At 41.6% G+C, this 24,331-nt stretch overlaps 1 long non-coding RNA gene across 1 annotated transcript; it reads right to left on the bottom strand.

The window, feature by feature from the left end:
* Positions 1-5,687: 5,687 nt before the first annotated feature.
* Positions 5,688-16,914, bottom strand: LOC134293639 (uncharacterized). The gene is made up of 2 exons (XR_010000584.1): positions 12,586-16,914; positions 5,688-10,850 (listed from the first exon to the last, which is right to left on the bottom strand). It is a non-coding gene; the product is annotated as an uncharacterized LOC134293639 (long non-coding RNA).
* Between the last annotated feature and the right edge of the window lie 7,417 nt (positions 16,915-24,331).

Genomic DNA, 24,331 nt, shown 5'->3' with positions numbered 1-24,331 from the left:
ATAGAACAAAGACAGAGACAGATACAGAGGCAATTTAACCTTCTCTTGAGGGGATGTTCGATTCTGGCCACAGGGGGAGCAGCTGCTTCATCATCCACTGCGACAGCACTTCCTCATTCCAACAGTGGCTGGATGATTTTTATGGAGTCGTAAATTAGTTAAATTAGCCTCCCCACTTTATAGTGGTACCTTAATTTCCTACTTGATAGATGCAACTATCTTTTGGGTTGCTAGGTCAGCATCGAGCAGGGGCTAGTTTTTATTTTTAATTGTCGGGTGCTCACCCTGCCACGGGCTGGCCTCGAACTCATGACCTCTTGGTCAGAGTGATTTATTGCAGCTGGCTGCTCACCAGCCTGCACCACAACCCAGTCTGAGTTGCTGGGATTTATAGTTAACCTACAATCAAAGAGCACTTTGAACCCAGCTCACAATGGATTTGCACTAAACTTGGCACACTACCTACATGGCCAACATTGAATACTGCTGAGGTTGGGTGGCTGCTTTTGAATTCTGGGAGTTGCAGTTCACCAGCACACAGAGAGCATTCAGTACCAAACTGGTGATGGAACTAGTAAACTTGCCACACTTTGGCAACCTCTTAAAATCCCTATCATGACCACTCCAGGAGTCCCAACCCCCAGGTTGAGAAACAATGCACTATGGTGACCACAGCAGTCTCAACACCATACCCTTCTCTGAAGCCGGGTTGACGTGGGTCAAGGAAGTGTGTATCATCCAAGATTACCTGGAGTTGGGAGGCTCAATGCAACAGCGATCTAAAATATATTAGGCTCAGCTCCCAATGATATATTAGCAACTACATCACATTGCTACAAAGCATGATAAAGTTCCAATTTTGATCCTCCATCCCTACCATTACAATGACTTTCTGATAGCACATTCAGTTCCATTCCTCTCAAAAATCATGATGCCATGAAGTTTTGCCTACCTGTAAGTGATTGAAAGAGTTGTTGCATGAGAATGTGCCAGTCTTTCCTTGAATTCACTGTTGGAGAACCACAAAGGACTGGGAGGAGGGAATGATTTTTCTCTACCATCAACTATTCTCCATTTTAGTTATATTGCAAACTGTGAGTTTTAAGTTCAGGTATTTATGAGCAGGCTATAGTCTTCAATATAAAACTAGGATTAAGAAATGTCAGAAGTGAGTGTTACAGATATATTTAAGATTGCGCAGCGTGGATTATACTCATTGTGATTCAGTGGTTTTCAAATTTGCTGCTTTACTGCTCTCTTAAAAACTTATTCTCTCCTCTAGTCATATGTCATCAACTCTGCCATTTCAGGAGCTGTCGGATTCATCTGCTATGGCTTCAGCTCTCACTTCTTACCGCCGTGCTGATAGACTGAAACTCTCAAATGAACACAATTTAAACTTCTTTTATTTCACCACATTTTAAAAAAATATCCTTTTGAAGTTATAAAGATTTGTATGGAATAGCAGCGGGGAGAGAGAAAAAGGCAAGCATCAAGTCAACAAAAAGATTGCCAGTTTCCACTTAACCTCCTTTTTTCCACTTAAACTCCTTCTCTAGAGGTTTTAAAGCAGAATCTGGATGGCCTTCTGTTGGGAGTGGTTTGACGATATGTTCCTGTATGTCAGGCTGTTGGACTGGATGGCCCTTGGGGTCGTTTCCAATTCTATGACCCTACAATTCTAGGGAGGAAAATCTCTGAAATTCTTGAAATTTTTTATTCTTTTTGTTTTGATTTCACCTGCTTATTCATAAGGCACACTCAGGGCACATTTACACTGCCACTATAATGCAGTTTGGTACCGGTTTGTGGCGCCCCCGGTTGCGTAATGGGTTAAACCCTTGTGCCGGCAGGACTGCTGACCTAAAGGTTGGGTTGCTGACCTGAAAGTTGCCAGTTTGAATCTGGGGAGAGCATGGATGAGCTCCCTCTATCAGCTCCAGCTCCCCATGTGGGGATATGAGAGAAGCCTCCCACAAAAATGGTAAAACATCAAACATCCGGGCGTCCCCTGGGCAACATCCTTGCAGATGGCCAATTCTCTCACACCAGAAATGACTTGCAGTTTCTCAAGTCGCTCCTGACATGAAAAAAAGTTTCACTATGCAGGTGATTACATTTACATACCTGGAACCAATACAGAACCAGGAAGATTATTTACACTGAACACCGAGGATAGCTTCAAACCATTTTGCAAGGTTTCCTCCTCATTTCTTGCAGAGTGTGCATCAGCACACCCGAGGCTTACAGAGTGAAAAAAAAAATAAAAGCAAATGTGACAGTTAGGAGTAAAGGTAATTAATTCTCTCTCTCAAGGCATTTTTCAGCAGCTCACATTCTGGAATCTTTATTGTGCTTAGCAAGGGTGGGTGTTTACAACACACTCCATATTTCATGGATCCAGTTATGCTCTGGATCCGTGATATATTGCGATCTGCTGCAGCGCATTTTATGGCTGAACTCAGATTTTTCTACAACTTTTAGAAATGCATTGTATACCCTTTTTATGCACACAACATTGGAGGTGTGCATTTCATGGCCACCATCATTTCGAGGCATCTTGAAATCACATTATACTATCAGTGCAGATAAGGTCTTTTTCTCTTTTTAAAAAATATATCCTGAGTTGATAATCTCTCCCTCCTACCTTGGATCTTTCCCCTTCTAGCAATTTCCACTTGCTAGAGCTATAGTCAAATCATTTAGCAATATTTCACTAATTCAGCACTGAAATCATTTTGGTTTGAGGATTGTTTTTCCTTCCCTTAACTCTCTCTATTTAATATTTGTTGTTGAAACAATAGCTGTGTTTACTTGGTGGCTCAATGCTATGGAATCCCAGCTGTAATTTCACAAGGTCTTTAGCCTTCTCTATTAAAGTGTGCTGCCTGTTCCCTAGCATTGAACCATGGCAATTTAAGTGATGTTAAACTGCATTGAGGAACCCCGGTGGCGAAGTGTGTTAAAGCACTGAGCTGCTGAACTTACAGACTGAAAAGTCGCAGGTTCAAATCCCGGGAGCAGAATAAGCACCCGCTGTTAGGTCCAGCTTCTGCCAACCTAGCAGTTCAAAAACATGCCAATGTGAGTAGATAAATAGGTACTGCTCCGGTGGGAAGGTAACGACGCTCCATGCAGTCATGACCTTGGAGGTGTCTCCTGACAACGCCGGCTCTTCGGCTTAGAAATGGAGATGAGCACCAACTCCCAGAGTCAGACATAACTGGACTTAACGTCAGGGGAAAACCTTTACTTTTACCTTTAAACTGCATTAATTCTACAGTGTAGATGCATCCTAAGAAGCCATTGTGAATGTAGGGAAACATACCAAGCACACTAATCCTACATGTCAAGATTTATACTATACAGTTCCCAAGTAACATACCAACTTATTTGTGTTTTGCACAATTGTGTGATGTTATTTCTCATCAAAGGCAAAAGTCTTGGCCTGTATTCTTGGCATGCATCACCTCCAGCGCATGCACGCATTGAAAACGGATATGTTTTCCATCTTGAGCAGCATTCTTAACATGCAGCTACTGTTATGAATAACCGAGGTTGGATGAAGCCAACCTTTTGGTGAAACATATCCATCTGCCGATCATCTGTCAATCCACGGGGGAATTAAGAAGAGAAATGGAACCGTTAATAAGACAAAGTGTCAGGAAAGAACACTAAAGTAAGTATGGGCATGACAAGGAAAAGATGTTGCCGCATGCAAAACCAATCGCATCCTTCCTTCCACCGCCTTCCCATCGCACCCCGAATTCATTTCCTTCTGCTTATTTCCTTAAGGTAACAAAAACCTTCCAAGAAACTCAGTGGTAGGCATACACAAATGTATGTAAATTTAAGAGCCTTTGTATAATGAAGTTTCCCACCTGTCGGAAGATAACTCGAGTTGTTATTTTCTCTCTGTTCGAACTGTTTTGTCAGAGGCTGGTGCTTTTTTTTGTTTTGTTTTGTTTTCCATAAAGAACTTTCCTCCAGTTTTAACATCTTGAGAAACAAACATCGGGATTCTTCCTGCAAGAAATCATTGGGACTCCGTTCAGTCTCTAAATGTTATAGCTTCATCTCTTCACAGCCCGCCCCACACGCTTCATATTTTCCACAATATCTGGCAAAAGCAATCTGTCAGGTGATACCGGTAGGCAGTTTGTTTGTTCGCAGCGCACTTTATTGCCTTGCTTACAACAAACAGTTTTTCAACTGCTCATCTCCCAAGAATATCTGAGAATGGTTTTTCAATCTCCCTTGAATTTTATTACATGGTGTTCAAAACATTGTGGATTTTTAAACAGAAATGATGGGAAAGGACTTGAGATTCAGTTTCTTAACTAGACTAATGGAGATATTTCCCCAAAATATCTTTGTAAGAGGCTAAAAATAAATGGAGTGCATTTACACTGTAGAATGAATGGAGTTCGGCACCACAAGAACACATAGCTCAATGCTATGGAATACTGGGAGTTGTAGCATTATTGTTGCCTCATGAAACTACAGCTCCCAGGATTCCATAGCATTGACCCATGGCAGTTAAAGTGGTGTCACATTTCATTCATTCTACAGCAGTGGTTCTCAACCTTCCAAATTCTGCGACCCCTTAATATAGTTCCTCATGTTGTGCTGACCCCCAACCATACAATTATTTTAGTTGCTACTTCGTAACTGTCATTTTGCTACTGCTATGAATTGTAAAATAAATATCTGATATGCAGGATGTATTTTTATTCACTGGACCAAATTTGGCACAGATATGCCCAAATTTGAATACTGATGGGGTTAGGGGTGGGTGAGTGGGGAGGAGATTTTGTCATTTGGTAGTTGTAGTTGCTGGGATTTATAGTTCATCTATAATCAAAGATCATTCTGAACTCCACCATCAATGGAATTGAACCAAACTTGGCACACAGAACTCCCATGACCAACAGAAACTCCTGGAAGGTTTTGGTGGGCACTGACCTTGAGTTTTGGAGTTGTAGTTCACCTACATTCAGAGAGCACTGTGGACTCAAACAATGATGGATCTGGACCAAACTTGGCATGAATACTCGATATGCCCAAATGTGAACACTGGAAATAGAACTTGACATTTGGGAGTTGTAATTGCTGGGATTTATAGTTCACCTACAATCAAAGAGCCTCTTGAACCCCACCAATTATAGAATTGAGCCAAACAGGCAGAGTGATCTCTGCCAAAGGAGTTCCTAAGACCATAAGAAATGTGTGTTTTCTGATGGTCTTTGGTGACACCTCTGACATCCCCTCGTGACCCCCCCCCCAGGGATCCTGACCCCCAGGTTGAGAAATGTTCTTCTGCAATGTAGATGCACCCGAACAAGTCTTATGATCTCTGGAAAGGACTTTCTCCCTGTTCTCTTCATGCCTAAATAAACAGGCTTGCTGATGTTATTGATTGTGGTAAAAGCATATGCCACAATGTGCTGTTCTTTCTATCTATCTATCATCTATCTATCAGTGGTTCCCAACCTTTGGGCTTCCAGGTGTTTTGGACTTCAACTCCCAGAAATCTCAGCCAGCTTACCAGTTGTTAGAAACTGTGGGAGCTGAAGTCCAAAACACCTAGAGACCCAAAGGTTGGGAACCACTGATATTATCATCCCAAGATGATAGATAGATAGATAGGTAGGTAGACAGACAGACAGACAGACAGACAAGACGTCTTAAAGTCAGATTTTAATAGGGTGTTGTTCAATGCTTTTAAAATGCTTATATTACATATTGTTTTATGTCGTGTTATCATACATCATAAGCCACTTTGGAATCCGTTGTGGGAGAAAAGCAAAATATCAATTAAACAAACTACCCAACAAATAAGAATAATGTAAGTGTATAATGATTAAAAACAATATAAACAAGTGCCATCCTACGACCTACCATGCTGAGCTTGGGAAACTAACTTAGTAGCCATGCAGGCGACTAGGAACTGAAGCCTACAACAAATAAATCAACTACCAAGTCCAGTTTCCAAGCTTTGGTATTTCAGTAGACTATCCAGAACATTATATGGGGACAATGCAAAATTATCATGAAAAGAAGTGAGGATGCACAAGAATGGCTTTATTTTCTTCAGCTGACAGAGACATCTTTTTCTTAGACTGGATCTACACTGCCATAAAATCCAGATTATCAAAGTAGATAAACCAGATTATTGAACTGGATTATATGAGTCTACACTGCCATATAATCCAGTTCAAAGCAGAAAATCTGGATTTTATATGGCAGTGTAGATGGGTCCATTTATGCCATGGGTAATGACAGACCTATAAGAATCAGCAATCAAAAGAATGCAGTTCATACACACAAAAACATACACAATGCTTCATTGAAAATATGGCCAATAAGGATATAGCACTACCAAAACTTTAAAAGAGGGAGTTTTTACTGCAACTCTCAGTCTAGATTTACACTGCCATATAAATCAGATTATAAAAGTAAATAATCTGAATATAATATGATAGTGTGGATGGGGCCTCAGAATATCCCTTTTCACATGGCCACTGGCAAAGGCAGATTTGCACATGTAGCATCATCTTGCATGCACATTGTATGTATAGGGCCGCCATTGTGAACTGTGGATGTACACAGTTCGGGCTCAGGCTGTGGCGCAGGCTGGAGAGCAGCTGCAAGGAATTGCTGCAATGGGTCATTCTGACCAGGAGGTCGTGAGTTCGAGGCTCGCTCGGAGCCTGTGTTTGTCTGTCTTTGTTCTGTGTTAAAAAGGCATTGAATGTTTGCCTATATGTGTGATGTGATCCACCCTGAGTCCCCTTCGGGGTGAGAAGGGCGGAATATAAATGCTGTAAATAAATAAATAAATAATAAATATATTGCACACTGGACTGCTAAATCACCAATGTGTCTATTCAGTAAAAAAGACAGCATTGTACAACCACTGTGTGACTCTACCATGACATATTCTCTATTTCCTCAATGGTATACATAGAAATACAATGAATCCCACCATATCGAGGAAGACGGTGACCAGTTTACTTTGTTTCCATCCAGAATCTGTTGATCTGGAAGGGACCCTGGTCCTTCCTTCTCATCATCCCAACTTGACCTGAATAGTCTTTCATACTGAGAAGACCTTCAAGCAGAGTAAGGATTCTTGACCTTTGAACATTCAGTTGTTTTCGTCAACTCCCAGAAGCCCCAACCAGCATGAAAAATGATCAAGGATTGTGAGAATGGAAGCAAAAAATACACCATGTAACACAATTTTTGTTGCTGGGTTATAAATGTCATTTCCTAATTGGTTCTATCATGAAAACATTGGAAAAGTTTATGAAACTACCCTGAAGCACATTTTGCAATAGTTTTTCAATGAATATCTCATAGAGTGTCAACCAATTCAATATACCGTGTTTCCCCGAAAATAAGACAGTGTCTTATATTATTTTTTACTCCCAAAGATGTGCTAGGTCTTATTTTCAGGGGATGTCTTATTTTTCCATGAAGAAGAATTCACATTTATTGTTGAACAAAAAATGAACATTTTTATATACTGTACAGTAGTTGTTATCACAAACCAACATAACCAAACCAAACAAACTGTGACTCCTGTCAAGAATTTCCTGTTACTACTATTATTTTCATGTACAACTGGTATGTACATTTACCAATCCTGCATGCTCTGGTGTTTTGTTTGGCGGGTGTCGGGCATGCCTCCAAACAAAACCTTTGCTAGGTCTTACTTTCGGGGGAGGCCTTATATTTAGCAATTCAGCAAAACCTATACTAGGTCTTATTTTTTGGGGATGTCTTATTTTTAGGGAAACAGGGTAGTTTGTGCCAATCGCAAAAACAACTACTGTACTGCACAATTAAAAGTACATACTGCACAATTAAACAGTAAATAACACTTTCAAACCAGGAACAGAACATTTTTCAAATATTGTTACATAGAAAAGTCAAAAGTCAAGAACCATTGAAACAGAAGACCATCCCTGACCTCCCTCCAAATCAAAGTGTATAATAGGCTACATGACCACTCTGTAGGCTATCAGCAATTGTTCAACACTTTCAATGCTTGGGGCCACAGAATCATAGAAGCAGAAGGGACCATAAGGACCATCAAGTCCAACGCCATTCTGCCAGGCAGGAAGACATAATCCAACCACTCTCAGTAGATAGCCATCCAGCTTATTTTTAAAAACTTCCGGAGAAGGCGACTCCAAGGCAACGTATTACATTGTAACACAGGGCCCTTCCACACAGCCATATAACCCAGAATATTAAGGCAGAAAACACCACAATATATGTTTTGAACTGGTTATCTGAGTCCACTCAGCCATATATTCCAGTTCAAAGCAGAAAATTTTATTGAGCTGTGTGGAAGGGGCCATAGCTCTTACTGTCGGGAAGTACTTCCAAGTGATTAGACAAATTCTCTTGTTCTGCAGTTTGAATCTCAAGCTCTAGAGCAGTGATTCTCAACCTGTAGATGTTTTGGATCCTTGCTCAGCTGGTAAATTGGTTGGGATTTCTGGGAGTTGTAGGCCAAAACACCTGGGGACCCACATGTTGAGGACCACTGCTCTAGGGCAGCAAAACAAGCTTGCTCCATTTTCAATGTGGCATAATGTCAAATCTTTAAACATGGCTATCACGTATGTCTCTTCTCCAAGCTAAACATACTCAGCTCCCTAAGCTGCTCCTCACAAAAGACTTCCAGACTTTTGACGATTTTTGGTCCTTCTCTGGACGCCTTTCAGCTTTTCAATATCACTCTTGAATTGTGACGTCCAAAACTGGACACCGACCTAAAGCACTGTATCATCACGTGCCACTAGACCTAGAACTATCTCTCTTAAAACACTGTACCTCATTTATCGCGAGGGTTACATTCCAGGACCACCCGCAAAAAGTGAAAATCCGCAAAGTAGGGACACTATATTTGTGTTGTTTACAATCTCACTGATGCTGCTCGACTGTGTTGTTTACAATCTCACGAAGCTGCTTCAGCCTCCTTTTCTCTCCCTTCGGCTTCTTCCTTCCTTCCTCCTTCCTTGAGCTTCTCCTTAGGAAGGAAGGAGAAAGAGAAAGGAAGGAAGGGAAATTCATAATTATTTATGGTTTATTATATTATTTATTATATCATATATTATATATGGTGGTGGGGCCCCTGGTGGTGGCGCAGTGTGATAAAGCGCTGAGCTGCTGAACTTGCAGACCGAAAGGTCCCAGGTTCAAATCCTGGGAGCGGAATGAGCCACCACTGTTAGCCCCAGCTCCTGCCAACCTAGCACTTCGAAAACATGCTAATGTGAGTAGATCAATAGGTACTGTTCCGGCAGGAAGGTAACGGCGCTCCATGCAGTCATGCCGGCCACATGACCTTGGAGGTGTCTACGGACAACGCCAGCTCTTCGGCTTAGAAATGGAGATGAGCACCAACCCCCAGAGTAGGTCACGACTGGACTTAACGTCAGGGGAAAACCTTTACCTTTAATATTCTTTTAGCGTTTATTGAAAAACCACAAAACTATTGTGACTCAGCTGGAGTCTCAGAATGACTCTGATGGGGATTGTGGGATTCAGGTTCCAGATGTTTCAGATGTTCACGATGATGGGATTCAGGTTCAAGATGACTCTGATGGGAATTCAGGTTCAGAGTGTCCCTGTTGTGAGAGATGAGGAGCAGGGAGGCATTCCCACGGCAGGGAATGGTGTTGATGATACCGAAGCTAGCCAGGTGCAAAGGGAGGACAGCTTCCCGTTAGATAGCAAGCAGACAGAGGCTGCTGCTAACGAGCTATCTGGCCTTGATGTAATGGCATCTCTGGATCGAGATGGCTGTGTCGGAATAGTAAACAAAAAAGAGAAAGAGGTCAGAGGGCAAAGAAATGCATTCATGCTGTGCAGAGAATATTAAAGGGTGTGCTGAGAAAGAAACCTTTGTCAAAAGCAACGCCTCGTTTGAGTTAGGAGGAGCTCTTGCTTTCTTGGATTATCCTGTAATCAAGTTCATGGGACTATGCCATGTATTAATGCAACCTTGTTTTATGCCTAAGATTTTCTTGGATTATTCTTTATAGCCTTGGTTTTGCAACAATCTTTTGGATCTTTACTTTTGCTTTTTAAGAACTATTTATTTCCTATTTCCTAATAAACTACAAAAGACTTCAACCTGTGTACAGCCTGGTGTGTTCAGCAAGGTGAAGCTATTCTGAGGTGTGACAAAAACAGCAAATCCACAAAAAGCGAACCGCGAAGTAGTGAGGGAACACTGTATACCATACAAAACATAGAAGGCAACCTTAGTTATGCGCCAAGGGAATGGTTTTGCCCTTTCAGCTGTCCTACAAATCTGAGGCTGGATCTACGCTGCCCTATAGCCCAGGATCTGATCCCAGATTATCTGCTTTGAACTGGATTATACGTTATTACAGTGTCAGATAATCTGGGACAAACAAATAATCTGGGATCAGATCCTGGGATACAGGGCAGTGTAGATCCAGCCTGCATTATGTTACTTTCAGGGAAGCTAGTTGTTTATTTTGAAGGCAAACATCATTGAAACTTTTTTTCGTGCCAGAATTCCTTCCAAATGGAGAAGAGTTGTGCATTTGTAGATGTTCTAGGGCTTGAGGGTCAGGTTTGCCCTGAGCTTCCACATCACCCACTTCATTCTTCTCCTGCAGATGGTAACCCCATGTGATATATCTTGCAATAACCTAGCCTGAAGGTGCCTAGTATATTTCTGTTTCAAAACCTATTTGCATTTAGATGCCATTTAGGAAATATTTTTAGCCCGGACTCTTTACCATTTGACCTTGGGTGTGACCGAGCTGTCTTCTTACTAGCGCATCACAAACCCGAGGCTGCAACAATAAGACATTGAGAAACAAGCAATAATGAAAAAAATAAAATAAATCAAACCATAAATAAGTATTCAATACTGAGGACAACAACAACAAAATCAGACCAACAGGACTTGATGGTTATGAATATGTATTTATGTATACCGGTGGGGATATTAATTATTTGAGCGTATTCCTGGGAATAACAACTTAAAATTCATCACCTAGCCTAGTATGTCATACATATTAACAAAGACAAATTTAGAACTCATTTGAATATTTTGCAATTTTGCCTTTAAGAAGCCTTTTGTTTCAGCGAGGATGCCTGCAAAGGGAGGGGAAACAAAAGTGCAGCAATTTTGTTCTTACTCAGAGGTAAGTACAAAGGGAACACTTATAAAGCATGTTGTTACAAATGGGAAGCGAGCAAAGGGAGGTCAAGATGTGAGGGAATAGAGAGGCTTTCTCCATATTTTACACACAGACAACCCTCCCAGATAATAAAAAAAAATCAATGGCAGCTATAAAAGCAAATCAGTTTTGTGCCCTACACATGGACAATAAAATCATTTTTTTAAAAATTAGCCTATTAGATAAAACCATCGTGATGTCTTCTTGCCAAAAACAAGGAGGGAACAGACCATTTTACACTGTAGAACCATAACCTTTGGAATATCCACACCATACAATTAGAGTAATTTGATACCACTTTAACTGCCTCCAGTGGTGCAGCATGTAAAAGTGCTGAGCTGCTGAACTTGCTGACCAAGTTTTGAATCCTGGGAGTGAGTAGCCGCTGTTAGCCCCAGCTTCTGCCAACCTAGCAGTTCAAAAATATGCAAATGTGAGTAGATCAATAGGTACCGCTCTAATGGGAAGGTAACAGTGCTCCATGCAGTCATGCCGGCCACATGACCTTGGAGGTGTCTACGGACAACGCCGGATCTTCAGCTTAGAAGTGAAGATGAGCACCAACCCCCAGAGTTGGACACGACTGGACTTAATGTCAGGGGGAAACCTTTACCTTTACCCTAACTGTTATTGCTGCATCCTAAAGAGTCTTGAGATTTGGAGTTTGGTGAAGGACTTGGAAGTCTCCCCTCAATCACAGCAAAATAGCTCTCTGGCACAGAATTCCAAGCAGTCCGTGAAACAACAAATCCATATAACAGAGCCATGGGTATAAAAGTGATATCAAAGTTCTATAATTCTCTAAAATCCCCCGATCTCGTGTGCTGAGATGTGGTTGGACCTGAGGGAGCAGAACCGAAATGGAAACAAAGGACTTGCGACCTCATCACATTGAGATGGGAAAGCATGGGTGACCATCCCTTTAAGGTAGAGAATCACCTCTCTTATTTATTTATTTATTTTTTTATTTGCGACATTTGCGAAGGGGGCTCAGGGCAGTTTACAAGTATATATACATACAATATATTATATTATACAACTATATTGTAATATTATTAGTAATATTGCATGTAATATAACTATACAATTATAATAGTGAATTATAATTATTATTACATTGTATTACATCATAATATTATTATTAATATTACATGGATATACAATATATTATATGAGCCCCTGGTGGTGGCGCAGTGTGTTAAAGTACTGAGCTGCTGAACTTGCAGACCAAAAGGTCCCAGGTTCAAATCCCGGGAGCGGAATGAACGCCTGCTGTTAGCCCCAGCTCCTGCCAACCTAGCACTTCGAAAACATGCTAATGTGAGTAGATCAATAGGTACTGTACCTGTGGGAAGGTAACGGCACTCCATGCAGTCATGCCGGCCACATGACCTTGGAGGTGTCTATGGACAACGCTGGCTCTTCGGCTTAGAAATGGAGATGAGCGCCAACCCCCAGAGTCGGTCACGACTGGTCTTAACGTCAGGGGAAAATCTTTACCTTTACCTATAATATATTATAATATTAGTATAGTATAATATTATTATATATTATTATATCATTAAATTGATACAGGAGACATGGTGGAAAGATGTCTTCCTGGCCTTATATCATCAGCAGTCACGTTTCACGTTCTGCCTCCCCATCACACTCAAACTCACATGTGGAAATTAGAGAGCTGGTAATACATTAATCTTACATTCATCGAAAAGTCAGTATTACTTTTTTGTTTCTAATCAGGAGAAAGAACAATATCGGAAAACCAAGAGATCCCTTGCTCTGCCCAAAGCCCCTTACATTAAAGGAGACTGATACCAGTTTAAAACCTCACCTTCTCATGGTAAAGATTGTTTTGCCCCAAACCCCAGAGGACACAAGAGGCAGTGATGCGGGTTTAAACCATTGCTTTCAATGAGATCCTATTGCTCTGCATTTAACCCCATAGAATACAACAGAACTGATGATGGTTGGACAATGAAACAGGATGGGAAATTTTTCCCATCCCACCTGTTTTTCAGTTGTAAAGATGTGAGTAACGTGCAATAAGACGTAGGAGCTCTGAACACTATTGCTGGCCCATGTTCAGAGTTTCCTCCTTTCAAGACATTTCTGCCTCTTTTCAACCCTGGTCCATGTGATGAGCTCTGTGCCTCTCCATGTTTGAAAAGAGGCTGAAGTGTCCTACAAGAGAGAATTTTCTCAATGTGATGAGGTTGATTGCCGGAATTGCCTCCTTTCAGGACACTTCTGCCTCTTTTCAACTATGGAGGGCTATGCATGACTGCCAGAAGTAGTTTAGCTCATGTGATGAGATCAGTGTCTCTCCGTGGTTGAATAGAGGCTGAAGTGTCTCAATGTGATAAGGTAATAAGGCATGTTGGTATGGAGGAAAGTAGTTTGACCCTAAAGGATTTAGGTAATGAAAAATTAAAGCCAGCACTTTAAAGAAATGTGACTGTAACAGTGTGTGTATGTGAGTGTTGCCATAAGCCTGTCATGTTGACATATAGCAGCCTCATGAGTTTCATAAGGCAAGGAATACTCAGAGGTGGTTTTGCCAGTTCCTTCCCCTGCAATATAGCCTAGAGCAGTGGTTTTCAACCTGGGGTCCCCAGATGTTTTTGGCCTACAACTCCCAGAAATCCCAGCCAGTTTAGGATTTCTGGGAGTTGAAGGCCAAAAACATCTGGGGACCCCAAGTTGAGAACCACTGACCTGGAGCATCTGGTATTCATTGGCAATCTTCCGTCCAGATACAATCAGGGATAACACTGCTTAGCTTCCAATATAGGTGTCTTTCTTTACAGCATTCAGACAAGCTAGCTGATAAAATATTAACACATCTGAACAAGGAATCCCAATAAGAATCCTTGCTGTTATAGTTTCAAAGGCAGCATCACATTAAATACAATACAATACTCTAGCTTGCGTCTAGCCCATTGTTGTCCATTGGCAGCAGCTCTTCCAAGTCTTAGGCAGAGATGGGACCTTTGCATCATGACTTCTTAGCTGATTCTTTAGGACTTTCTTCAACCAAAACATGTGCTCTGTAATTTAATGACTCTCCTTTTCCCTCTGTTTTGTACTTGCTTCTACTGGCTATCCCAACGATTATTATTTCACCTAGCATGGTAATAAAAAGGACAGGTCCCCACCTGCTCCAATGTGCTTACAATTTTAATTTCAAAGAATTCATGGCAAGTGGATGTTTGTTGTTGTTGTTGTTGATGATTTTATTTATTTATTTATTTATTTATTTACAGTATTTATATTCCGCCCTTCTCACCCCGAAGGGGACTCAGGGCGGATCACATTGTACACATATAAAGCAAACATTCAATGCCATATAAGCATAGAACAGAGACAGACGCAGAGGCAATTTAAACCTTCTCCAGCTTCCTGAGGATATGCTTGATTCCGGCCACAGGGGGAGCAGCTGCTTTATCATCCACTATGATGGCAACTTCCTCATTCCAACGGCGGCTGGATAACTTTTATGGTGTCGTAAATTAGCCTCCCCACATATAAATGGTACCTAAATTTCCTACTTGATAGATGCAACTATCTTTCGGGTTGCTTAGGTCAATAACGAGCAGGGGCTATTATTATTATTTTTTAATTGTCGGGTGCTCACCCTGACACGGGCTGGCTTCAAACTCATGACCTCTTGGTCAGAGTGATTTATTGCAGCTGGCTGCTAACCAGCCTGCACCACAGCCTGTGCCACACCATGATGATGATGGTGATGGTGTTTGTTTAATGTAGCTCTGTAAATCACCTTCCATGAGTATGCTATTTGGAACAACAAGAAAGATAGTAGTACATTTATTGATTATCCCTTAGGCCATATCACAGTACCAAACCAAACAAAAAGGCTTGATAAAATGTGATTACACTCCATATAGTAAGTTAAATAAAACACTTATAACAATACAGTAAATAAATGATAAAACTGAATATATAAATCATGTTTCCATATCACCCCTACAATTTACCTTCCATGAGTATGTTATTTGGAACAACAACAAGAAAAATAGTAGTAGCAGACAGTCAACTATCTGCATCATCTGCAAACACCACTCACAATTCACAACCACCCCTTCCATCACGCACATGATGCACTGACTAAGGAAGTGAGAGACTGGGATTTCAATACTGTTTCCATTTGCGGCTGTGTTTCCATTTAGTCAGACCCTAAATGGGGGAATCAGACAGACAAGTGTTCATCAAGCAAAGATCATGATTTGACATTTCTGTAACTGCTTTGCTGAATTTGCCAGCCCTTGTGGGCTTTGCTGCGGTCTACAGAGCCATATAATAAGTATTGAGCAAGGATCCTGGAAGTTACACTGCAGTTTATTTCAATCAATATTTCTCGCTTTCTTTTTCTCGCTGGATGCCAAAGGCTCTCCTGTTATGTTCATCTTGGGCAGCCTGTGAAATGAGCAGCATTTAATAAATGTTGGCATTTGAAATGATTACTCTCTCTCCCGCTCTCCAAACACAGGCATGCCATCCTATTTTTCTGCCGAGTTTGATCCTATCAGTGCACAAAAGTGGAGAGGGTCACAAAAAGGAAACCTTTGGAAAGTAAAATAATCTTCCTACAACTCTGAAGCCGTATTTTGGGGGCTACAGTCCCCAGAAAGCCCAAAATATCCTAAAGACTATTGGCTGTTGATGATGCTGTGTTTATGTTATTGTCTTGTTATAATGTCGTTGACTGTATTGAGATATGTTTTAATCTATGTTTGGTTTTAATCTTTGTTGGCTTGTCCTCATTTAAGCCGCCCCAATTCCCTTCGGGGAAATGGAGGCTGGATATAAAAATAAAGTTATTATAAAAGTTATTATTAAAGGAACCAGAGACTGTCTGAGTATGGAAAGTCAGCAGAGTCAGCCCTGGTTACGTGTTAGATGGGAGGCTACCAAGGAATAATAAATGCTATTGAATAAACCCTTCACATTCACTGGAGTTAGGAATGCAAGATTCCTGTGAAGGTGAGGAAAATACAAAATTCAAAATGCTAATTTTTTATCTGAAAAAACACCTCTCTAGGAATTTCAACATTCTCCATCACAATGCTATGGTCAACTAAATCTAATAAGGGTTAAGCACGGTAGTCCTTAGGCCACTGGACACATATGCTATTTCAGTATTGCACTGCCAAAACATAATGGGAAAGAAAATGGGGGAGAAATAGAAGAACGTTTTCTTTCATTCCAAAAGGAAAGTAGACATTTTGATCTCAACATTGGCAGGACTCTATGTTGCAAATGGGTTGCCGCTGAATTTCTATGGTGCACAATTAATTTCAATGGCAACAAAAATAAACAGTGATAGCTGCTGGCTTCTAAGCTTGTGCAATCAGGGTAAACTGTAACCCTTTTCCGTGTACTGGATTTCAGTGGGGGTCCTGATCTGTTTTTTTGGGAGCCTCTTGAATTTGCGAGGACAGAAATATGTTTTTGGTCAGAGAAGCTGTAAGAGTCGTTTTCTCTTTGGCCCATTATTGGGGGGGGGGGAGGGACTTCCCAAGCTCCTCTTCCCATCATTTTAGTCATTGTTTGTCCTTATATCCTTCATTAAGACCTGGCTCAGTGTGTTAAAGTGCTGAGCTGCTGAACTTGCAGACCAAAAGGTCCCAGCTTAAAATCCGGAGAGCTGAGTGAGCACCCGCTGTTAGCTCCAGCTTCTGCCAACCCAGCAGTTCGGAAACATGCAAAAGTAGATCAATAGGCGGGAAGGTAACAGCGTTCCATGCAGTCATGCCAGCCACATGACCTTGGAGGTGACTACGGACAACACCGGCTCTTCGGCTTAGAAATGGAGATGAGCACCAACCCCCAGAGTCGGTCATGACTGGACTTAATGTCAGGGGAAACCTTTACCTTTACCTAATTAACGTTAAAGTTAAAGAGATCCCCAAAAGCCCAGAAACACCTGAGCTTGAGTCTTATCAGTTTATAAAAGTGCTCCCCAAAGATAGGTTTCTCTGGAGGAGGATCACTCAACATGTGACTTTTCATGCACAATAGCTACATAATGCACTGTGTCTTCCAATGAGTTTATCTTTCTGCCTAGTCTTTGTCCCTCTCCACCATTCACAGTAATAATATTAGCATACTTATACCATGACTTGAACGGAAATTGACAATGACCTTTCAACGTGGTCACGCTCAAGGAATAAGTCACTGTTTAAATGTCAGATATCTATCAGTGAAGAGAAATGTCTATAAGGGATTCTCACAATTAAAATCTCATTCGAAGATTCTCTATAACCCCCCTTTTTGTCACAGCATTGTAGATTGAAAATAATTGCATAGGCTCTGTTCGTGTTTTATGGCCTGTGGCTGGATTATCACTGTTCCTGATGGGAAAACAGTTCATGCTGCTATGCAGATTTTGGAGGAGAGTAAAAGGAATCAGATACTTCTACGGCTCCAGTGTCTGCCATTCATATTGCATCTTGTCATTGCTTTTGTTTACAGCCACAGAAGTCGGATTTCTCCCCTGCAAAGACAATGTGGAGAAGCAGCTAGCAATCTATGAAAGGACTATAAGACAAAGGATCAAAAGCAGAAGTCAGTGTAATTTCCAGTTTGTGATTGTTAGTCACTTCCAGTATTTTCAGATCTGAAGTAGCCCATGGTGGTTGCTAGAGGCAAAAAACATGACCTCTGGGCAAACAAAATTTTTCCTGCTCTCCAAAAAGGCATGTGTCTATGTGTCCCTTGAAGGCTAGATCTATATTGCCATATTATCCAGATTATCTGTTTAGAACTGGATTATATGGGTCTACACTGCCATATAATTTAGTTCAAAGCAGATAATCTGAATTTTAGATGACAGTGTGGATGGGGCCCTACTGATTTATGGCAATCCCATTAATTTCATCGGGTTTTCTTAGGCAAGAAATACTTGGGTTTTGCCAGTTCTTTCCTCTGAAATTTAGGGCCTTTCTACATTGCCATATAATCCAAATTATCAGAGCAGATAATCCACATTATCCTCTTTGAACTGGATCATATGAGTCCACACTGCCATATAATCCAGTTCAAAGTAGATAATCTGTAGATCCAGCTAGAGTATTTATTAATGGCTTCCCATCTAAGTACTAATCCAGGTTGACCCTACTTAGCTTCCAAGATCAGACAGGATCTGCTTTGGAATTGATTATATGAGTCCACACTGCCACATAATCCAGTTCAAAGCAGATAATTTGGGTTCAGATAATAGGGTAGAGGGATGTGTAGATACAGCTGGAATATTTCTTAATGGCTTCTTATTGAGGTACGAATCTGGGTTGACCCTACTTAGCCTCCAAGATCAGATAGGATCTGCTTTGAAATGGATTATATGAGTCCACACTGCCATATAATCCAGTTCAAAGGAGATAATCTGGGATCAGATACTGGGGTAGCGGTATCTGATGTGTAGATCCAGTTGGAGTATTTCTTAATGGCTTCCCATCTAAGTACTAATCTGGATTGACCCTACTAGCTTCCAAGGTCAGACTGGATCTGATTTGAAATGGATTATATGAGTCTACACTGCCATACAATCGAGTTCAAAGCAGACCAGCTGGATTTTATATGGCAGTGAAGATGGGGCCATTATGAAATACTCCAGCTGGATCTACACATCAGATACTTCTACCCTAGTATCTGATCCTGTTGTCGACCGCGTTTTTAGGGGATCGGGCCCCTTAAGGAGAGAGCCGATCCGGTCCTGAGGGAACGGACCTTGGCGAAGCCAAAAGGAGAATATAAGCCGCAATACAACCTGAAGCCTGAAATGAAGAAGGTCCGCCAAGTTGAAGGAAAATCCGCCAAGGAGTCTTTATTGAGCAATTCAGCTGAAGAGGACGCTAATAGCGATCATTCAATCTACTAGCGTACATATGTTTAAAATAAAGCCATATTTATACAATGTTTCGGTCTGACAGCCCTTTGAATTTCCCGCCCCGCTCCCCCGCCCATCTGATCGCGGATAGGCTGAGAGGTTGAACGAGGCGGGCTTTCGTTTCCCGCTTTGCTCTGCTGGCCCAATGGGGAGCAGCTTTTTGTCCCCACTCGGGCCAATCAGAGAGGAGGAGGCGGGAGCTATTGAAACAATGAAGTGACCGGATAGATTAATCCTGACCCGGCCGATTTCTAAAGGAATTAATGGCACCCATCAAGGGTGTCCGGGGTCCTGTCACGTTCACAGATTCTAGATATGCCTTGGGGTGTCAGACGGGAAGTGGTGATGGGTGGTGATGAGCCGTCATTGACGGCCCCACAGGGTGCCTTCCTGCGGCGTCCTGGCCTGGGATATGACAATGTTTGCCTTGGGGGCGAGTCACCTTTAGGAATTTGGTGACTCGCCCTATATTGTCCATGCGATCGGAATGAGATTGGATTAACTGTGGCAGATTATCCTTTTGTTTTTGGGAAGGGAGGTCTGGGTCATAGGGCTAGAGTTCATGTTGGGGTCATAATATTTCCCATTTGATTTCATGATTTGACAATTATATGGGATAGAAAAAATAAAGTTGGAACATAAACCCAGCTGGGAAAAACACATATTTTCCGGGGATCCCAAAGAGTATAAATACATATTAGCAGATAGGTAGATTTCAAGGAGGAAAAGGGAGAATCCATAGAGGGGGGGGTTACATTGCACAAAGGGGAACCATGGATGATATAATCAATTGAAAACATTCGATAAGAATGAGGTTTACAACATCTGGGGAACCCAATATGGAAATTCATAAGAGTGGAGTCCTAGCAGCATGATTTCACAATTCATGAAGTTAGCCCAATGATTAGAAATTCATACAACAGTGAGTCATGAGGGTGTCCAGGTACATAGAATATGAAAATTCACAAATACATGAGGAAAAAGAGTTCATCTGTGATGGGAGGAATTCGTAGAGATGGCATGGGGAGGAGGCACATGTGGGTTGCAGTCTTTGGAAGTATAGGATTTCATAAGTCCAGGGGTAGGTCTGGGGAAGGGTGTTCTCCTTCATAAAATCATGAAAGTATGAATGAAACGTGGAGGGCACCCGTCCGGGCACCCCCTGGCAGCTGTAGAGGGTGAGGGTCCTTGGAGAACTATGTCTCCCCAGCGAGAGAGCGATCCCCCCATCCCCAATTCACAGAAAGGGGCTAGGGATCTCTTAAAACCATTCCGCGGGCCGCGGGGAGAGGAAAGTCCGGGATAAGGCAGCATTTTAGCTTGAAAGGAGCCGTCGGTCCCGTTTGACAGTCAGCTGTTGAGGTGCCGAAAACTGGACCGATTCCGGTTCTGCTGGTTGTCTTCGAGTCAGGAGCCTTAGAAAGGGTTAGGACTAAAAGAGGAGCGTTCTAGGGGTAATTTTGATAGAGATATAAGCCATTTTATATCGTCCGCCATGTTAATCTATGGCGGAAAGATCTCAGCCGGAGTTAAAGGGACGGGAGAGAGAGAGAGAGATTGCATGCGAAGGAGAGAGTCAGAGAATGACACAAAATAACCAGATAGAGAGGGTTACTGTTAAAATAAATGCTGCTTTTATTGGGGGGATTTGTTACATAGTTCAGGGAAGGGGAAAGTGAAAATAAAAAAAGATCTCTTAATAATAGTCTGCTGCGGTCCCGTTCCGTTCCTTTGGTGAGCAATCTATGGAACTCTCCGCTGCGTTTTCAAATCAATTTGAAAGCTGGGGTGACGGTCATCAATCCCAGATGATTTGCTTTGAACTGGACTATATGGCAGTGTGGACTCATATAAGACAGTTCAATGCAGGTCATCTGGATTCAGAAACTGGATTATATGACAGCGTAGATCCAAATTCACTAGATCTACTGAAACATCACCAGGAACATTGCCTCTGTGTAACAATGTTAGCACAGTTTGATGCTCTAGACCAGAGGTCCTCAAACTTTTGAAGTGGAGGGCTGGTTCCTTCAGACTGTTGGATTGTTGGGATTGTTGTTGTGTGCCTTCAAGTCGTTTCAGACTTAAGTCAACCCTAAGTCTAAGGTTTAGGTCAGGGGCCAGATAAATCACCATGGAGGGCTGCATCCAGCCCACGGGCCTTAGTTTGGGAACCCCTGCTCTAGAACCTAGAGCAGCATTTTCCAAAATCTTTGTCTTCAAGTATTTCTCAGAATCACTGATCATTGGCCAAAAGGCAGTTGAAGCTCCTTGGAGTTGAAGTCCAAAACACCTGGAGGACCAAAGGTTGGGAACCACTGATCTAATGGAATGGGAAAAAATGTGGTCATGTTTCTAAAGTAATACTATAAATATAATTAAATACCTTTTAGCAGTAATTTTCAAGGCCGTTATTACTTGGAGGTCTTAGGGAAGCAGATGCCACCTACATTAATAAGATTGATCCACCTTTCAGGCTGGACATTATATGCATTAAAGCAAGATAATGTGTGTGAAGGTACTTCTCCCTTGAAATAATATTTATTCATTTGCTTCCTTATTTATTTGATCTATGACGCACGCCGCACCCTTCCTGCTAAGAGCTCAGGGCAGCCAACAATCTGGAAGAGGTGGCTGTGGTTGTTATTGTAATTCAGGTTGAGCAGCATCTCTCTGTCCCACCAATATTTAGACCTTTAAATTAAGTCAAAGCCTTGGAAAGGGGGGAAAAACATTTTTCACCCTGATGGAATCCTTACTGCCTCCCATTGCTTAAGATTCTGTGCACTAATCTAACAGCTGCCTGAATCGTTGACACGCCAACACTCGCAGCCATCAATGTTAATCTGCTTGGGGCGTTGCCCATGGCACTCAATGTAAAATCTGGGTTTTTGAAAAAGATATATTTCCTTCTTCCCCTAACAGAAAAGAAACTTTGGACCTGAGGATACAGAGCTGTCAGTGTCTGGGATAAGGAGGTGGAAGGAGTTGGGAAATAATTATAGCCCACATTTGGGTTCATTATGGGCCATATACTACACTGCCATATAATCCAGTTCAAAATAGACTATCTGGATTTTATACGGAAGTGTAGAAGGGGCCGGGCTGTGGCGCAGGCTGTTGAGCAGCTGCAATAAATCACTCTGACCATGAGGTCATGAGTTCGAGGCCAGCCCGTGGCGGGGTGAGCACCCGTCAATTAAAAATAAAAAATAGCCCCTGCTCGTTGCTGACCTAGCAACCCAAAAGATAATTGCATCTATCAAGTAGGAAATAAGGTACCACTTATAAAAAAAGTGGGGAGGCAAGTTTAACTAATTTACGACCTGGAATGAGGAAGTGCCGTCAGAGTGGATGATGAAGCAGCTGCTCCCCCCTGTGGCCAAAATCGAACATCCCCTCAGGAGGTTAAACTGCCTCTGTGTCTGTCTGTCTCGGTCTCTGTTTGATGTGTTTATGGGCATTGAATGTTTGCCCTATGTGTGTATAATGTGATCCGTCCTGAGTCCCCTTCGGGGTGAGAAGGGCGGAATATAAATACTGTAAATAATAAATAAATAAATAAATAAATAAATATGAGGCAGTTCCATCAGAATAATTACAAAGAAGTATTCCTTGTCGGAGGCCTCTTCTACACTGTATAAAATCCAGATTATCTGCTTTGAACTGAATTATATGGCAGTGAAGACTCAAATAATCCAGTTCGAACCAGATAATATGGATTATCTGCCTTGATATTCTGGATTATATGGCAGTGTAGAGGGGCTTTAGATAATCCAGTTCAAAGCAGATAATGTGGATTATCCGCCTTGATATTCTGGATTATATGACAGTGTAGAGGGGCTTTAGATAATCCAGTTCAAAGTAGATAATGTGGATTATCCACCTTGATATTCTGGATTATATGGCAGTGTAGGAGGGGCTTTAGATAATCCAGTTCAAAGCAGATAATGTGGATTATCTGCTTAGATAATTTGGATCATATCACAATGTAGAAGGGACCTTAGATAACCCAATTCAAAGCAGATAGTGTAGATTATCTGCTTTAATAATCTGGGTGATATGGCATGTAGAAGGGAGCCCAGATTATCTACTTATTCCTGATTATCAGACAGTGCAGATTCATATAATCCATCAGATAACCTCGGATCCGATCCTGGGATATAGAGCAGTGTAGTTCCAGTCTCAGGCCCCTTCTACACTGTCATATAATCCAGATTAACAAATCAGATAATCCATATTATCCACTTTGAACTAGATTATATGAGTCTACATTGCCATATAATCCAGTTCAAAGCAGATAGTCTGGATTGTACATGACAGTGTAAAAGGGACCCCAGGGCCCTTCCAAACTGCCATATAATCCATAATATCAAATCAGATAATCCAAATGGATTATCTGAGTCTACAGTGCCATATAATCCAATAATCTGGATTTTATGCAGCTTTGTAGAAGGATCTCATGTCAAGCATTTTAGACAAAAGGCAAAACCTCTGGATCTATAGACTGAAAACTTAGGCCCCTTCCACACTGCCATATAAAATCCAGATTATCTGCTTTGAACTGGATTAAATGGCAGTGTAGACTCATATAATCCAGTTCAACGCAGATAATGGGGATGATCTTCTTTGATAATCTGGATTACATGGCAGTGTAGGAGAGGCCTTTAACACCTCATGGCCTTAACCTAAGGGATAATACATCGTCCACTTAAGAGTCGTAATAACTGCACGGTCTAAACTGCCAGGTGGGCTGCACACTCCCTTTTATCTGACGCATCCAAGGAAGGTGGAAACCAAAACATTAGGCTTATTAATTGAACTATTAAATTCTGTTCCTTAATCACACTGATAAATATGTTGTCTTAGTGATTAACTGCATCTTTCTGGGATTCTGAACACACCCATGGGAAGCGCTGTTTGCTTGCTTTTGAATCAAGTCTATGTTTGCTGGATATGCATGCACACAACCACATAGGCACAAAATACACACACACCTCTGGGGTTGCCAGATCTCAGGGAACCACCAATAACAATGTTTTAGCACATAATAGAAAATGAGACCCATGTTGTCCTGATACAGGACAGAAATTCCACGACTGGAGATATTTATAAAACTCACTCTTTTGCTAAGCTTCCAAAGTGAATTTGACTGACCTCTTGTGATTATTTCCATCTGTTGCTG

This window comes from Anolis carolinensis, unplaced genomic scaffold, assembly GCF_035594765.1.
Source record: "Anolis carolinensis isolate JA03-04 unplaced genomic scaffold, rAnoCar3.1.pri scaffold_9, whole genome shotgun sequence".
In the NCBI taxonomy this organism is placed as follows: domain Eukaryota; kingdom Metazoa; phylum Chordata; class Lepidosauria; order Squamata; family Dactyloidae; genus Anolis; species Anolis carolinensis.
Note: the sequence above shows the minus strand (reverse complement) of the source record. Positions and strands in the feature narration are given on the sequence as shown.